This window comes from Anser anser (assembly GCF_964211835.1).
Source record: "Anser anser genome assembly, chromosome: 5".
In the NCBI taxonomy this organism is placed as follows: domain Eukaryota; kingdom Metazoa; phylum Chordata; class Aves; order Anseriformes; family Anatidae; genus Anser; species Anser anser.
The window spans coordinates 64,029,345-64,044,015 of NC_139725.1; the positions used below are offsets into that span (position 1 = coordinate 64,029,345).

The window sequence follows — 14,671 nt, forward strand, 5'->3', positions numbered from 1 at the left end:
GGATGTGCAGACCCCGTCTCCTCCTGCCCGTCTGGAGGTGCACAACTGTGGGAGCACAGGGGACAGGCGGGGAAGGAGTTTGGGGTTGCTTCTGCTTCTGCCTGAAACAAATTTCACTACAAAATGGCGTAAAGAGCGGCCGAGCAAAGTGATGTGTTTCGACACGGAGCACGGGGCTTCGTCCTTACCCCCCCAGCTCCAGCGGGCGAGGTTTGCGAGCACCACACCGCTCTGCGAGGCCTCCGCAAACCCCGCGCGGGGATTTGCATGGGTTTGGCTGAGTGCGAGCCACAAAATGCTCCCAAACCGCATCTCGAGCTGGACGCACCCAGCGCCACATTCCTGTCCGCTCCCAGGGCTCGGGGGGCCCTGAGCTGAAAGCAGCGCAGACGAAAGCTCCTGTTACCCCGTGCACTTGCTTTCTAAACAGCACCAGAACTCGAGGCAGGCCTCATCCTGCCCTGGTCCCACACAGCGGGGCACTGGCTGCCGGCAGCCACAAGCAGAGCGGGGCCGGGGCCCAATATCCGTGGCCAGAAGGAAGGCCGAGCGCCAGCTCTCCGTGTCGGGACGGTTTGGGCAGTCCGGAGGTGACACCAGCCCAAACCACCTGAACCATGGCTGCCATATACACAAAAACCACAGCCGTATACCAGGCCAGAGCTGGGAGGCCCCGGCCCACCTCCCATTTGGTGGCATGCCACAAGCTGCTGGTGGCAGCCAGCGGGGGACCCATCATGGCCCCGCCGTCACCGCAAGGCCGGCGCTGCACCAGGAGCACCCCGGGGTGCGTGGGGAAGGGCACCCACCAGCCATGCCCTCCTGCCCCCACCTCATCTGGGGCCAGCAGAAGGCCTTCCCAGGGCCTCTCCTTCTCTTCCCGTAGGGGCCGAAGGAGAAAAATGTTTCAGGGCCTCGCATGGCGGTGCAAAGGGCAGAGTTATTTAAAAATAAGCAGCTTCGTTTCCGAGGCGTCTCACCAAGAACAGCTCAGTGGTGACAGCACAAGAGGGCACCCATCTGCCCCCCAGTCCCTAAGGCCACCTGAAGGGGCACCGAGAGCCCCAGTCCCACAGGGACCTGGCTGTCGGGGAGGGAGCGGAGCTGCCGGAGCACAAGATGGACGGTGCTCGCAGGCAGCCCCCTTTTCCTTCCCCGAGTACCACCCTCTTCCTCCCCGCCTGCCTTTCCTCCTGTTTTTCCATCGGTGACCCACAGGACACATTTTTTTGCCCTTTTTTCCCTTCTCATCCCCAAACGACCCACCCCAGTGCCGCTTTGGAAAGCACCGCCACAGACAATGCAAACAAAACCGAATCCAAACGGAGCGATCCAAGCCAAACAACCTCACAAAGAGAGCCTGGGGGCTGGGGGATATGGAGACGGCGCCGTCCCCACCAGCACCCCGGGGCCCTGCACGGCCCCAGCAGCCAAACACCCTGACGGGACACAGGGAAGGAACACGTGCCCCGTGTCCTCGCCAGGAGAAGACAAAGCTCAATAACGAGATTGCCCTGAGATCCTCCACTAGAAAGCGCTTACAGCCACAGGACAGGCACGTCGTGGTGAAAGCCACGTCCCCACAGCTCGGCCGGGTGCCAGCCGAGATGTCCCCCGCAGAACCAGCTCCCCACCGGCACCACCTTCCCTCCCTCGCCATCACGAACACGCGCCGGCTTTCCTACCTGGAGCTGGGAACACCTACGAGTCGGGTTCCTCCAGCAGCTCCATGGCGAGCTGGGGGCGATCTCAGCAGAGCTGGAAGACAAAACCACCGCGAGGAGAGCTCAGTGTCCCGCAGAGGTGCGATGGCTCAGAGCGGGCTCGGCCGATGGGAGCCCATGGTGCGTGCCGGGGCGCACCGCGTCCTCCGGGGCTGGTGAGGCTCCTGGGAACCGCGCTGCGCTCCGAGGGACCTACCCTGTTTTGACTGGTGTCCAACTCCGAAGCGCGTGTTCTTACCTGCTCGGTGGAGGCCGGGGGAAGGCTGGAGAGCCTTTCTGGGAAGCACATGGGTCCCCGCGGGGTGTGGACCTCGGCGGCTCCTCCTGCTCTTCGGCCGAACGAGGGTTAGGGAAAAGAGGCGCCGCGGAGTTGCAGCAATCTGGAGGAAAGGGGCCGGTGGTGCGAACGCTCCCCGCGGCCGGTGTCTGAACAGATCTGCCGGTTGGTTAACAGTGGAGCTCTGATCAACAGGTACATTGATGTCAAGCTGGGACTTGTCTTCTCGGAGAGGAAAGGGAACAGCAGAGATTACTAAGCGATGCAGGAATGTGGTTTGTTTAATATGAGCAATCAACACAGAAGAGTAAAATAATGACAGATGTGCAATCACATTTCCTGAGTCTAAAACCATGAGATAGAGAATTTAAACACCACTTTTCCCAAGATCAAGAAGAGGAGCCGTTTGGCTAAGAACTCATTTGGTTACTAATTTCCTTGGCATTAAAACATGCTTCCCGAATCTCTTGACATACTTTGCCGAAGCGCTCCAAGGACGGGGCTGCTCCCCGGAGCTTTGAAGTGAGGGCAAGCAGGGCGAGAAGATGCTTTGGAAACACGGGAACGCCGGCTGACCAGGCTGGCCCGGACCAGAGATTCCTGAGCATTGCTTAATTGGATTATTTTAATGAAAGATGGCAAGAGAAATTTCACGTGGCTCCTCATCGGGGGAGTGGCGAGCGGTGGGAGGCAGAAATTGGGATCTCAGTTAAAGCAAGCCTTCCAGGGCAGAGGGAAAGCAGCCATTTCCCCAGGAAAAGCCTGGCTCTTGTGGAAAGCCAGAGACTGCCCTGCTTGGGTCTCGGCTCCCAGTCGGTGCTCAGCTCGGCCATCCCCCCGCCGTCCCAAAGGTCCCGGGTGCAATGACCACGGGGACACGGCTGACGTCCTGCTGCAGGGTGCAGTGAAGGTCTGGGAGGGATCTGTGTCATCTGCTCGTCTCTTTTTTTTTTTATTATTTATCTCAAGATCAAAAGTGGGAAAAGCGCCAAACAAAATGGGAAGGGTGCCACTGAGCGCAGGAGCCAGCTGCAGAGGGACTCTGCTCTGTGCCTGTTCTGGATTTAGGAAGCGTGTGGTTTTCCCCTGGCTGAATTGCCAGCCCTGCCTCTGCTTCCCCTCCCTGGCTTTGCAGGGCTCGTGGGCCCAGGCCATGTCACCCGTGGGATATCTCAGGTGGCCCCAGACGGCTGCAGAAAAGGTGCTGGCGAGCAGGAGCCCCCAGCGTATCCCAACCTCCCACCCCAAGGTGGCAGAGCAGGGCAGGGGCCTCCAAAGCATGCCCTGGCACGGTGTTGGCCCGGCAGGAGATGCCAGGCCAGCCTGAGATGCTGGGGGGGACAAGACCGACTTTGGACCTAGGTCAGGTCCAGCTATTTTCCACGTCCAGGGACAGAGCCAGAGGAATGGTGAGCCGGGGGCAGAGCTGAGCAGCGAGGACCCTCCAAATCCAGCTCCACCTTCTGGATCCTCACGTCTCCGTGGGGAGCCCACCTCCTGGTGCCGCTGTGCAGAGTTTGCAGGAGTGTCCCACACCAGCTCTCCACACCACCGCGGTCTGGAGGGAGCTCACGGACATCCTCCAGCCAGCCTGGAGAATACTGCCTGTGCCCTCCTCGCTGCCTCGCTGCATTTCAGCACACGCAGCGCTGCCTCCTGCCCTGGGAAAGGCAGCTCCAGCCCCTTCGATGGGCTTTAATTACCCCAACAGCCTGCCAGCAGCTGCGCTGGTGACACCCATGCTGCAATTAAGCCTCGCTTTCCCCCCAAACCGTGCGGGACCCAGGCACGGCTCGCCCCATGCCCAGGGCGCAGACGGGCTCCTGGGCGCATCCCGCAGCCCGCGGCTCCCATCCGGGGCTGCCACTTCGTCGCCGCCTGCTTCATTGAGAGTCACCTGGGGTGGGATTTGGGTGCGAGACGAGCTGAATCACACCCCGCGAACCGGTCCCCGCTGCAAAGGGAGTCTAGACGGCGGGCCGGTGGGGAGACATCTCCTCCCGGAGATACCTGCGCGAGGCTCCCACATCAAAGGCCCCGCCGCACGGCTGTAATTAAGCATCCCCGGGGCAGGAGGGTGAGGGTTTCTCCCAGCACCGGCTGATCTCCCGTCACAGCTCCATCCTCTGCCACCGTCCCGGGAGGCTCTCGTGGCCACAGCAGGGGCTCCTCGTCATGCCTGCTTCATGCTGACCCTGCTCAGAGAGCCAAACCCTCCTCTGCAGGCAGGTCACGCTCTGCTCCCAGCTTCTTGGCTCTCCTGCACACATCAGGGGTGGAGATGCAGATGCGTCAGGAGCTCCTTATAACCCATTTTGGTGCCAATTTACCCCAAAATCCAAGGGGGAGCCCGTGCAGCAACACCAAGGAGGGCTGTCCTGCAGGGCAGAGGGGAGCTGGAGCCCTGGAAACCCTTGCAAACCTGCAGCCTGCCAGCGATGTGCATGCAGGCTGCAATTTTGGCTGCACAGAAAGCACGGGAAAGCAGCCATTTAATCACTCAGGGGAACCTGCTTCGTGTCGCTCCTTGCTAGGAAGCACATCCGAGTCTCATCCTCAGCCACGCAAAAAAATAAAGCAGGAAACCCAGTGCCCGGGCAGGACCCAGAGCATGCAGCTGGGAGATGTTGGATAACGTTCTCCCCTTTCAGCAGGGCTTTGTACAGGTGGATCATCTCACAGAGCCAGCTGGTGAGCACAAAAAGAAAGAAAATCACCCCAAGCAGGAGACACGTAAGCCCCGGTGGGCAGGGAAAGAGGGGTCAGCTGCTGGTCCCACCTGCCAGCACCAGAAGGGCCGTGCCTAACGCGGCCTTAACAAAAGCAGGAACTCACTTCTCAGCTCGCCACTGAAAACTAAGCTCTGCAGAGCATCGGCAAAGCCCACATTAAAGGATTAAAGGTGGGCGAGGAGATCCCGGCAAGCTGCTGTCATCTGAGAAGCCCCGGCGAAGCAGAGGGCACCGTGGAGAGATCAACCTCTCCATCCACAATCCGGGCATCGCTGCAAAACCACTGCTGGCAAACAGTGTGCAGGCACAGAGCACACCCGAACCAGCTGGGGGACTTCTGTAGGGAGCTTAAAAATAGCAGGAATGTAAAGAAAATGTTGGATGAGAATGGGGATTGCTCCTCCATCCAGCCGACTGCTCAGATGCATAAACCCACAGAAGGTTTTTTTGGAGGTGTGGCATTTCCCCGCACCCAGAGACCTGCTGGGCCTTAAGGGAGGTGTCCAGCACGACCGCAGGATGCCCCCAAGGCTGGAGTGAAAGCTGCTGGTCCCAGCACACGGCAGTGTGTCCCTCCAGCACAGCCCCTGCCTTGGCAGGAATAAAAATACGACAGAAACTCTCAAGAAAAACCCTCCTTCCAGGCACTGCCTGTCCCACGGCGAGGGCTGGCTGTCATTAACCTCCACGCAGGGAAAATTGTCTCTGTGACCGCCTGCCTCCCCCGCAGACACGCCAGGGACCTGTTCAGTGATGCACCAGGCACATCAGGTTTTTGGGGAGCTATTGAACCCATCCTCCTGTTCCTGCACAGCCCCGATGGCTGCACGGGCATCTTCCCTTCCCACCCCGCAGCTCACTGGCTGGATTGCCTTGGAATCTATTTCCTTTTTTTTTGTTTGTTTTATTTCCCCAAGAGGCCACTTTTCAGCTTGTCGGTCCCTTTTTCTACCCGCCGTCAAATCCAAGCTCTGCTGCAAGCAGAAACTGGGTGACCCTGCCACAGCTCCGTGATGGCCTCGTTCCTCGGGAGAGAGGCGAAGCAAACTGGGCCAGGGCGACACAAGAGCAGAACGCCCCTTCCGAATGTGGAAACCTCGCTTGCAGCTGAGTAAGGGTTTAAGGCTAGTAATTTGCATGGACCAAGCCAATGCAAAATGACTTCGATGATTCATTCCGTCTCCAGCCCGGTCTGGAAGTCGTTGCGGGCTGACTCAGACAGATAGATTGAGGCGAGGGGGACAGTGTAGACATGAAGACGGTACGAGGTGCGGCGGTGTGACTTTTGGGGATGATTTATGTCCCCCCATGCAGCCGGAGCTCACCCCAACTTGCTGCGCCCATCCCATGGGACTTCAGGGGCCGAGAAGCCGGGGCTGGTCCCCAGCCCGAGTCCTGACCCGGGAGCAGGAGATCGGCGGCACGGCGCTGCCTGCGGAGCTCTTCCCCTCCCTCCCACGGCTTTCTGCAGCTCCTCTCCTCGTACGGCAACTCCGGTTTGCATGGGAGGCAAGAGGAGTTACCCAACCCCGCTGCCCTGAGCAGTCGCAGGGCAATGGGTAAACGCAGGGACTTGTCGGAGCTGCAGCTGATTTGCAGATATTTATTTGCTTATTAGGTCACATTTGGCTAATAGCCCCTGCGATGCTCCGCGGCACGAGCTGATAAACCTTCCCTGGAGTTCCACCGGCACCTTGCTCGATGGGCAACTCGAAGGCATCCCTCATTAAACCAGCTTTGCCTTCCTAATGCAGCCCTGGGAGTCAGCCAGCGGGGCAGGAGGCGTTCCCCCGGCTGCCGCCCTGTGACAAGGGCAGGCTGGCCACCCACGCCACCGCTGACCTGCTCGGCCCTCCCACGGGGCCCGAGCTCGGTGTGCGCACGCTGGGTCCTCTCCCACCCTTTTTATCGCGGCACGGGGTTGGAAGGGGCAAGCAGGGGACGGGAGGACCCTGGCACACAGCATCCCTGCAGCATTTTCTGGAGCATCTCCCTCCAGGCTGTCCAGGACACGAAGCATTCAGCCTCCTTTTCCCATCCCGGCTGATTCCCACCCCCAGTACCTCCTGATGGTCCTGACCTCCCTCCCAGACCCTGCTCAGCCCTTCTCACCCCCCTGCTTTGTGTCTCCTCACCCCACCCGGGTGCTACCCACTTTGGCACACGGGGATGGCACAGCCGAGGCGCTGCCCCGACGCACAAATTGCAGGCACCGGGGGTTCAAGCCCCCAGCACGGCTCTCCCCCAGCCCCTCGCCTTTTCCTCCACCTCTCCCCTCCCCAACCAGCACATCCTCGCCCGCGTGCCCCATCCCCGGGCACACAGACAGCTCCAGCTCTCCCCGGGCGAGCTGCTCCCCGCGGCGGGGCCGCGGCGGTGCCGGTGCCAGGTATGAACTCAGAGCGTGACTCAGCCGGCCGGCTCAGGCCGAGCAGCACCAGCCCCGCGCTTCCCTTCCAGGCCTCCAGCTCAGCCCGGCACAGGCTGTTCCGCAGCGTCGGGGAAGGTTTAGTTAACTTGAAATATGGCTTTTTAAACGGTTTGTTGCGTCGCCCCTCCTTTGGGCTGCAGCTGGTAGGAGAGGATGATGGAAATGCAATCAAGGAGATCGTTCCGAGGTGTGGGGGTTTTTTCCTAATTTTTTTTTGCTGTCTGGGTTCAAGGTTCCCCTGCAAGACCTTGGCACTTGCTCTGCGGTGGAGACGTGCAACGTGGCAAGCGCTGCAAGATGCGGTCCGTGCCACGGGACGGAGACGGAGCCTCTCCCCTGGACGTGGGAGGAAGGGGCTGTGCCGGCCTCGGGGTTCCCGTGGGGCACGGGGCACCTTGCCCTGCCCAGGGCTCACGGCACCTGGAGAAGAGGACCCGAGATGCCCCAATTCCAGCCCGACAAAACCATCCCAGTGACTGCAGCACACGCGGCGTGCCGAGCACAGCGGGGCCGGGAGGGCGGGCAGGGTTCAGTGCTGAAACGCCTCATTTGGGGGGAGTTTATTTATTTATTTTTGAGAAGAACACTACAACACGCTTGGTTAGGAGGGGCCGTGCCAGCACCCTCCCCGTTTCCTGGGTTTGCCCCTCCACCAAAAGCATCCGTATCTGCCCTGGCACTTCATGATCTCTGAGACCCTTTTGCTCACCCACGCTAACAGAAAAACATCTCCCCGCTAATAAACTCTGCAAGAGCTGCCGAAATCCCGAGCACCTCTCCGGCCCTCAGAGTGCTCTTCTATTTTTATTCCTCTTTCTGTGTTATTGCCTCCCCTGTTTCGCTGTGGAGGCCGTTGTAATATAAACAAGCGCAAAACAAATGTGAATTATATTCTTGTTTTTATGAATTCTAGAGAGCGCATTCACCTGGCCTGCACAAAGCGCTGGTCGTTCGCCCTGTTTCCATGCGGGGCTGCTGGGCACGCATCCTCCTGGAGGCCAGGTGCTTGGTGGTGCTTAGTTCTGGACTGGCTAAAAAGCCCTATTTTGGCATGTTCAAAGGAAAAAGTTGTCCTTTTATTTTTTCTTTTCTTTATTTATTTTTTCCAGCCGGGTCAGTTACGTCACTCCAACGCTTAGCTGAATTAATTATCATATTATTTTATATTATATAAAAATATGCTTAAGAGGAGAGGGTAGAAAAGATGAAACCAGCACCCAGTTCTCCATAGCGTTGGGCCTGTCCCAAACACAGCGGATCTCAGATTTGCTTCCTGCGCCCAGGCTGGAAGATTTCTGGGGGTCTCTTGGGGCAAGGAAGCCCAGAAAGGTGAAAACCAGCGGATTTGGGGGTGGCTGCAGGATCGCCCCATGTTTCCTCCGGCGTTACTTGCAGAGCTGAGGGAGAGCAGCGCTGGGAGGCTTTTGTTTGGAAGAAAGTCCCAGGAGAGAGAAGACCCAGGGAGAGGCATCACCTGCAAAAATGGGTCAGCCCCTAGCAGGGACCTGTTTAATTCAGCACCCCTGGCATGAGGAACGGCGCTGGTGCAGGGTTTGGTCCCACCCTCGGACACTTTGCAGCAGGGAGCTCGGGGCTCGGGGTCGCTGGGAGCCTGCTCCGTGCCCTGGTTGCCTTCTGGAGCAGAGAGGGAAGGAAACAGGCTGAAATTTCCCGGGAGGCAAACTTCCAGAGAGGAACCAGACATTGGGGTGGATCTGAACCTTTTGTTCCAGCTCCGATTAAAACAGCGCGACCTGTCCCCACGAGGCAGGCTTGTACCTCTTTGTACCTCTGTAGGTTTAAACCTTGCAGGTTTAAACCCTCAGTATTGCAAAATCACATTTTTTTTTTGCCAGGAAAATCGCTTTTTGGCTAACGGCCAGCCCATGGGAGCCATCAGGTGCGGGGCGGACACCGCCCATCGCGGCCGTGCTGGAGGGGAGACACCGTGGCGAGCAGCCCACGGGTGCCAGAGCATCCTCATCGCCCTGACCTGGGGCTCACCTGACTTTGGGCACAGCAAATGTGCTCCTGAGCTGCCTTTTACCGTGTCGGGAAGTTTTGGTCTGCCTCAGTTATTCTCTAATTACGATCCAGTGCATTGCTCAGCATGAGCTCGCCAATAGCCCGACCCACGCGGGCAGAAGGCAGGAGTCAGATTTTGCCCCAAAACGCCTGTGTTTTGGGACCTCCTCCTTGCTGGAGAACTTCCCCCAGAGAGCTTTGGGCAAGACGGGCTTTTTCCCATTTTCTGGACTCTCAGTGACTTCATCGTGTTTCCTCAGCGCGGATTAATGGCAAAATGTGTTAATCCGGCGATTACGTCTGCGGGAAATGTGAAAGGGCAGCGGTGTGGGGAAAAGGGGGTGTAGGAAGACATGAGAACATCGTTCCCCTGCCATAGGCATGAAAAAAAAATCGCAGAGAAGTTCCACTACGATTCACAGGGAGTTTCAGATGCTTTCTTAAGGACTAACATTCTGATTTTTAACCTGTGCCGTGCAAACTTGTCTGCTCCATCCCCAACAGCACCCAGCCGGGCTCCGGATGAGCTCCCCATGGCTGACCCCGCAGCCTGGATTTGGGGTGCCCACACCCCCGGAGCTGCTGGGGTACCCCATTTCCACTGCCTAAACCCCAAGGGGCTGCACCCACACAGCCACAATGGGGAGAGGAGCACCCAGGTGGTGATTTTGGGCTGGAAACGCAGGATTGGCAGAGTTTGCTGGCAATGCCCAAAAAGCACCACTGCAGGCACGGCCTCGGAGAGCTATCAGAAGGCAGCGGGGCTGTGAGATGCTCAGCTCAGCCCCAAAACAAGCATCTTCACTGCTCCCTCTTAGTCACGCCGCTGCTGAGAGAGGAGCAAGGGCTGCCTCCCTCTCCCCAGTCACCTCCGTGCCATCCACCTCCCAACAGTTTGTTTTAATTACGCAATTACGGTGTGTACAAAGCCTTCCGTGAGCTTCGGTGGGTAATTAAAACAGATGGCGAGCTTAATGGGACCAGCTCCTCCTCCTTCTTTTAATTAACGTGTTAACAGTTTACGGGCTGGCTGCAAGCCCTCCTCCCACGGAGGTGGTGGCGGTGTCCCCACACCTCGTGGGTCACCGCCACGGTGTCCCGCACCCACCCCGGTGACACAGGCACCCAGCGGGGCTGGACGCAGGGGGTGGATGTTGGGTGTCCCGGCACACGCCAGCCTCTCGCAGGACCAAGGAAGGATGCCTCAGGAATGAGAGCACATACGATCACGCTGCACCAGCCATATAAACCCGCGGGTGACCCTACAACGGGCCGTGCCCCTCGCCGGGCTCCCCCTGCGCCCCTCTCCGGCCAGAGGGCCGCGCGCCTCCGGCCCCTCGGCTGCGCGAGGAGCTCGTTGCTACAACAGGAATCGCAGAAACCATGGAAACTGCTCGTCTCGGCCAAACCCAAACTTAGCTGTATACACAGCATAAAATTTAGTTGCTTTAAACTCGCATTTTTTGGCTCAACCCTCCCGGCCACATCCTGAGCCCGAATGGATTGAATTACCGAGCGCAAAATAAATTCCATCTGAGCGGGCTGCGGCCGTTGTCTCCCCAAACAAAGGCCGAGGTGTTTGCTTTGCCTTTTTTTTTTTTTTGTCTTTTTTTTTTTTTTTTTAATCTTCTGGAAGAAAACGAGCAGATTTTGTCAGAGAGGAGGAGCAGAGGCCGGGGCGCAGGGCAGAGCCACACCAGCTGGATTATTTTGGGGTGACGTCGTGATGCGCTGGGCCATCACCTCCAGATGCTGCCACCTCCGGCATCCTCCTCCTTGTCACCCGACGTGGCAGTGCCACCTCTTTTTGCCCCAGGAGCCCCTCTCCTCCTTTGAGCAGGGACCGTGCACCAGGTGCTGCACAGAGGGAAGGACTCAAAGCGTTTCAGAGGGTGGTAGCAGGGGAACTTTGGGCTCTCTCGTAGCCCAAATTGGGCAGGAGAGCAGAGAGCAAGGGGCAGGGGGTGGGAGGATGGGAGAGGGGAGCAGGAGGAGGTGGCAGGGAGCTGGAAAGGAGCTTGGAGCACCCAGCACCAGCACCCTCTGCCAGCCAGAGGCACGTCACAGCCATGGTTTGCGAGGACGTTTTGGGGCTCGTTTATTTCTTTTTCTGATGGAAATATCACCGTGAGGGATTGACAACGCGGAGCCCGGCACAGGCTGCCCAGAGGGGCTGGGGGCTCCTCCTTGGGGAGCTTCAAAACCCACCTGGCCGTGGGGCTGGGCACCCTGCTCGGGGGGGGGCCCTGCTGGGCACCCAGAGGTGCCTCCAGCCCCGGCCACGTGGGAGTCTGAGATTCTGCAAAATTGTGCCACAGCCGGGCTCTAGGACGAGCAGGCAGGGCTGAAGAGGACATCTTCAAGGGAAAGACCACACGGGGCTTTCTCCTCCTGCTGCTGAGCCATTTAATTCGCTCCTTGAGATGAACAGCCACCTGGAAAAGAGTAACCTGGTGTTGAAACATCAGCAGGATATTTCACTGCAGAAAATGAGCTTTTAAACAAGGCTGAGGAGAACGAGCAGAAGCAAAGCCCTCTGTCCCCCCGGCCCTAGGACTAGCAGAGGGCTGGTGCACCCTCCGGGGAGGCTCTGGAGCTCGGCAGAAGCAGCGGATGTGTCACTGGCAGCCCAGCAGCATGCCGGGCCCGCTGCGACCCCTCATGACACAGATTTATTTATGGGGTGTCTGAGGAGCAACGCACGTATTGAAATAATCCCTTCAAAGCGGCCGGCGAGGGGAGGGCACTGAAGAATTGATGAGCCAAGGTGGCGCGGGGCTTGATCTCGGTGCGTTTGTGGTGTTCAGAAGTTCAGAGCAGGCACGCAGCATCGCTGCACGGAGCACGCGGGTGCAGGATCGGGTCCAGCGCCGGCGGTGTGGCGGCTCTCAGCACCAGCGAACAGCACCGAAATCTCTGCAAACCTCGTCGTGTGTAAAGAATTTAACCTCGCGGCGCACCAGGAGGCCAGGACCGCCCTGCTGCGCCCATTTTACAGGTACAGAGCGGCTGCCTGAGTCACCCGGCAGGCCGCAGCGGGATGCCACCTCCCTGGGCTCGTGTCCTCACCACCGGCCCCTCTCTCGCCCCGCGTGTGGTGCCCAGAGGTGAGCAGAGCCCCCAGCAGCCCAGCAGCAGGACGTCCCCTCGTGCCCACCGTGGGCTGAGCCGGGAGCTGCCATCACGGCACAGCTGTCCTGGGGGGAACAGAGGAGCGCTTTGTTCCCCAGCGCGTGGGATGCACGGCCCCCCCCTTCCTCTCCCTCCCCATTTAGCCGCCCTTTCCAAGGCAATTCCCCGGGGCCGAGAGCCGTCCCCTCCAGGCATTTGGTTCAGACTCTGAAAGTGGCCTGAAACCTCGACAACTTATAGATAAAACCTGCAGCGGGGGGGCTGGCTGCAGCAGGTCTAACACTGCGAGGCAACACCTCCCACCCCGGACACCCTCGGTACCCCGTTTTACACAAACGGGCCCTGAAGTCCTTGGGGCCAGCAGCTCCCATGGTTCAAGGCCGCCTTAAATTGCATCCAGCTTTGGAGGGAGACGGGGAGGTGGGAGCGCTGCACGGCGCTCGGCTCAGCGCAGCACGTAGCCAGGCACCCTCACAGCTCTCCTCTCCCCATGCCACGGCTCCGCTCTTGGGCCAGGTCCGAAACCACATCCCAGAGGCCAGGAATCGTGCACGAGGTGGGATGGGGGCACCGCAAGGGGATCTGCAATTCAGAGCAGCCCCAGGAGTGGGTGAGATATCCCGGGGGGTGCTGTGGAGCTGGAGGAGGATGCACCGGGGTGGGCACAGTTAGCAGAAAGGCGGGGACTTTCTCTGGGATCAAGCCCCGCGGAGCAATCCCATGGGATGCTGGAGCGTTTGGGTGGATTTGGGGAGAACAGCGTCTGCAGGCTGGAAAAGCCTCCTGACAAAATCAGAAGCCCCGCAGGTTGGGTTGACGGAGGAAAAGCTGGCTCGGACAAGGTCCGCAGGCACCCAGCTGGTAAAGGATTCCTGTCAGGCACTTCTTCCACGGCCTCGAAGAAAATAATTGCACGGCAAGAGCCAAGAGAGAGCCGATTATGCAGGACAAATAAACCTGGGAAATAAAGTACCAGGGGCGAGCTCTAATGATGTGAGGAGTTAGAAGCAGTGACTGCCACACGTGAGGGCAATGACAAGCGGGCCTGCTGGTCAGAGGGAGGAGGCAGGCACTCACCCAGACACTGGCCGTGCTTCCCCAGCTCCTGGTCCCCAGAGCTCAGCCACGGCATCAGGTTGCCCCGTGGGCAGCCCCGTGGTGCTCAGCATGCTCCAGGCACCCTCGGTGCAAGCACAGCGCCAGCTCCGAAGTCGTGCAGGTGACCCGAAAGAGTGGCTGAGTCCTTCAGAGGAGGCAACAGAATAAATGCAGCTCCTCCAGCCCGCGAATCCTGGCTCCGTGGACCCCAACAAGGACCAGGATGGGAACGTGGGGTCCCACCGCTGCTTGCTGCATCCCTCGTTGCCTGAGAGGCTGCTCCCTGGCTCAGGGCATGGTTAGCCTTAACAAAAAGCCTGCTCCGTTGGTGACAGTGCTCCAAGGAAGACAAAAATTTGGGAATGAGGCTGGGATGTGCTGGTTTGTAGCCGTCCTAAGAAAGAACAGTTGTCTCCATCCTAAATCAGCGCCCATTGTCTTCTGTGACACCGACTCCAGCTCTGACAGCCTGAGACATTTCCTCCCAGTAGCATCACCTGGAGCAAAATGCCCACATGAGCTTGTTACAGCAGCAAAGTCGCCCTTGCCTACCAGCAAGACCTGCTTTTGATGGCTCTCGCAGGCAGGGAAATGCCCCTGATGTTGCTGAGAGGGGCTGAGAAGCATTTTGGACGGCCCGGTCTCCTGCCAGCCTTCACCAGCTGCAGGACCGCTCATCCATTCCTGCCTCGACGATGCTCACCTGGTCCAAATATACAAAAGACACACGAGAGATTCAGCAGGAGACGTGTTTGTGCCAAGTGCTTAGAAAAAGCCCAAGAAACCAGGGCAGGTCGATGTCCTGGCTGACACCACCCGCCGGGCAAAATCCTCCCAGCGAGCTGGGAGCAGCGGGGAGCTCAAAGGCTGCCAGCACAGCCGGGTCTGCAGGCCAGGGGGGATTTTCTCTCCGTCGGAGCCAAGCAGTCACAGCCTTGCATTGATAAATGGGTTTTGAACCAGTGCCCACACACAAAGATAATGTGCTGGCCAAAGCCAGAGTCAACGATTCCACGGCACTCACTCCTATGCAGAGCACACCAACAGGCGTCAAGTTTGGGGAAATCAAGCTCCGGCTCTGACGTTCCCTGCTCTGTGAAATTCATGGGGCCTCCTCCAGCTGCAGGTGATGGGAAGGCCTCCTCTTGGAGACGGTGACGAAATGGTGCCTCGTGGGATGAGGCAGGGTGACGAGCTCTGTTCAACAGATGCTTTCCGAATCAAGGAAATCTCTGTGATCGCCTCGGTTCGA

General features: G+C 58.9%; 1 protein-coding gene across 5 annotated transcripts in view; it reads right to left on the minus strand.

Annotated features, from left to right (window-relative positions):
* Window positions 1–2,166, minus strand: part of FRMD6 (FERM domain containing 6) — a 35,763-nt gene extending 33,597 nt beyond the window's left edge. For 3 of the 5 annotated variants that reach the window (XM_083838904.1, XM_083838902.1, XM_083838901.1), the window contains exons 1-2: window positions 1,921–1,937; window positions 1,686–1,758 (exon numbers count right to left, since the gene is read on the minus strand). The gene's annotated coding sequence lies outside the window, so the exon portion shown is untranslated. The other 2 variants (XM_083838903.1, XM_083838907.1) reach the window with 2 other exon arrangements.
* Between the last annotated feature and the right edge of the window lie 12,505 nt (window positions 2,167–14,671).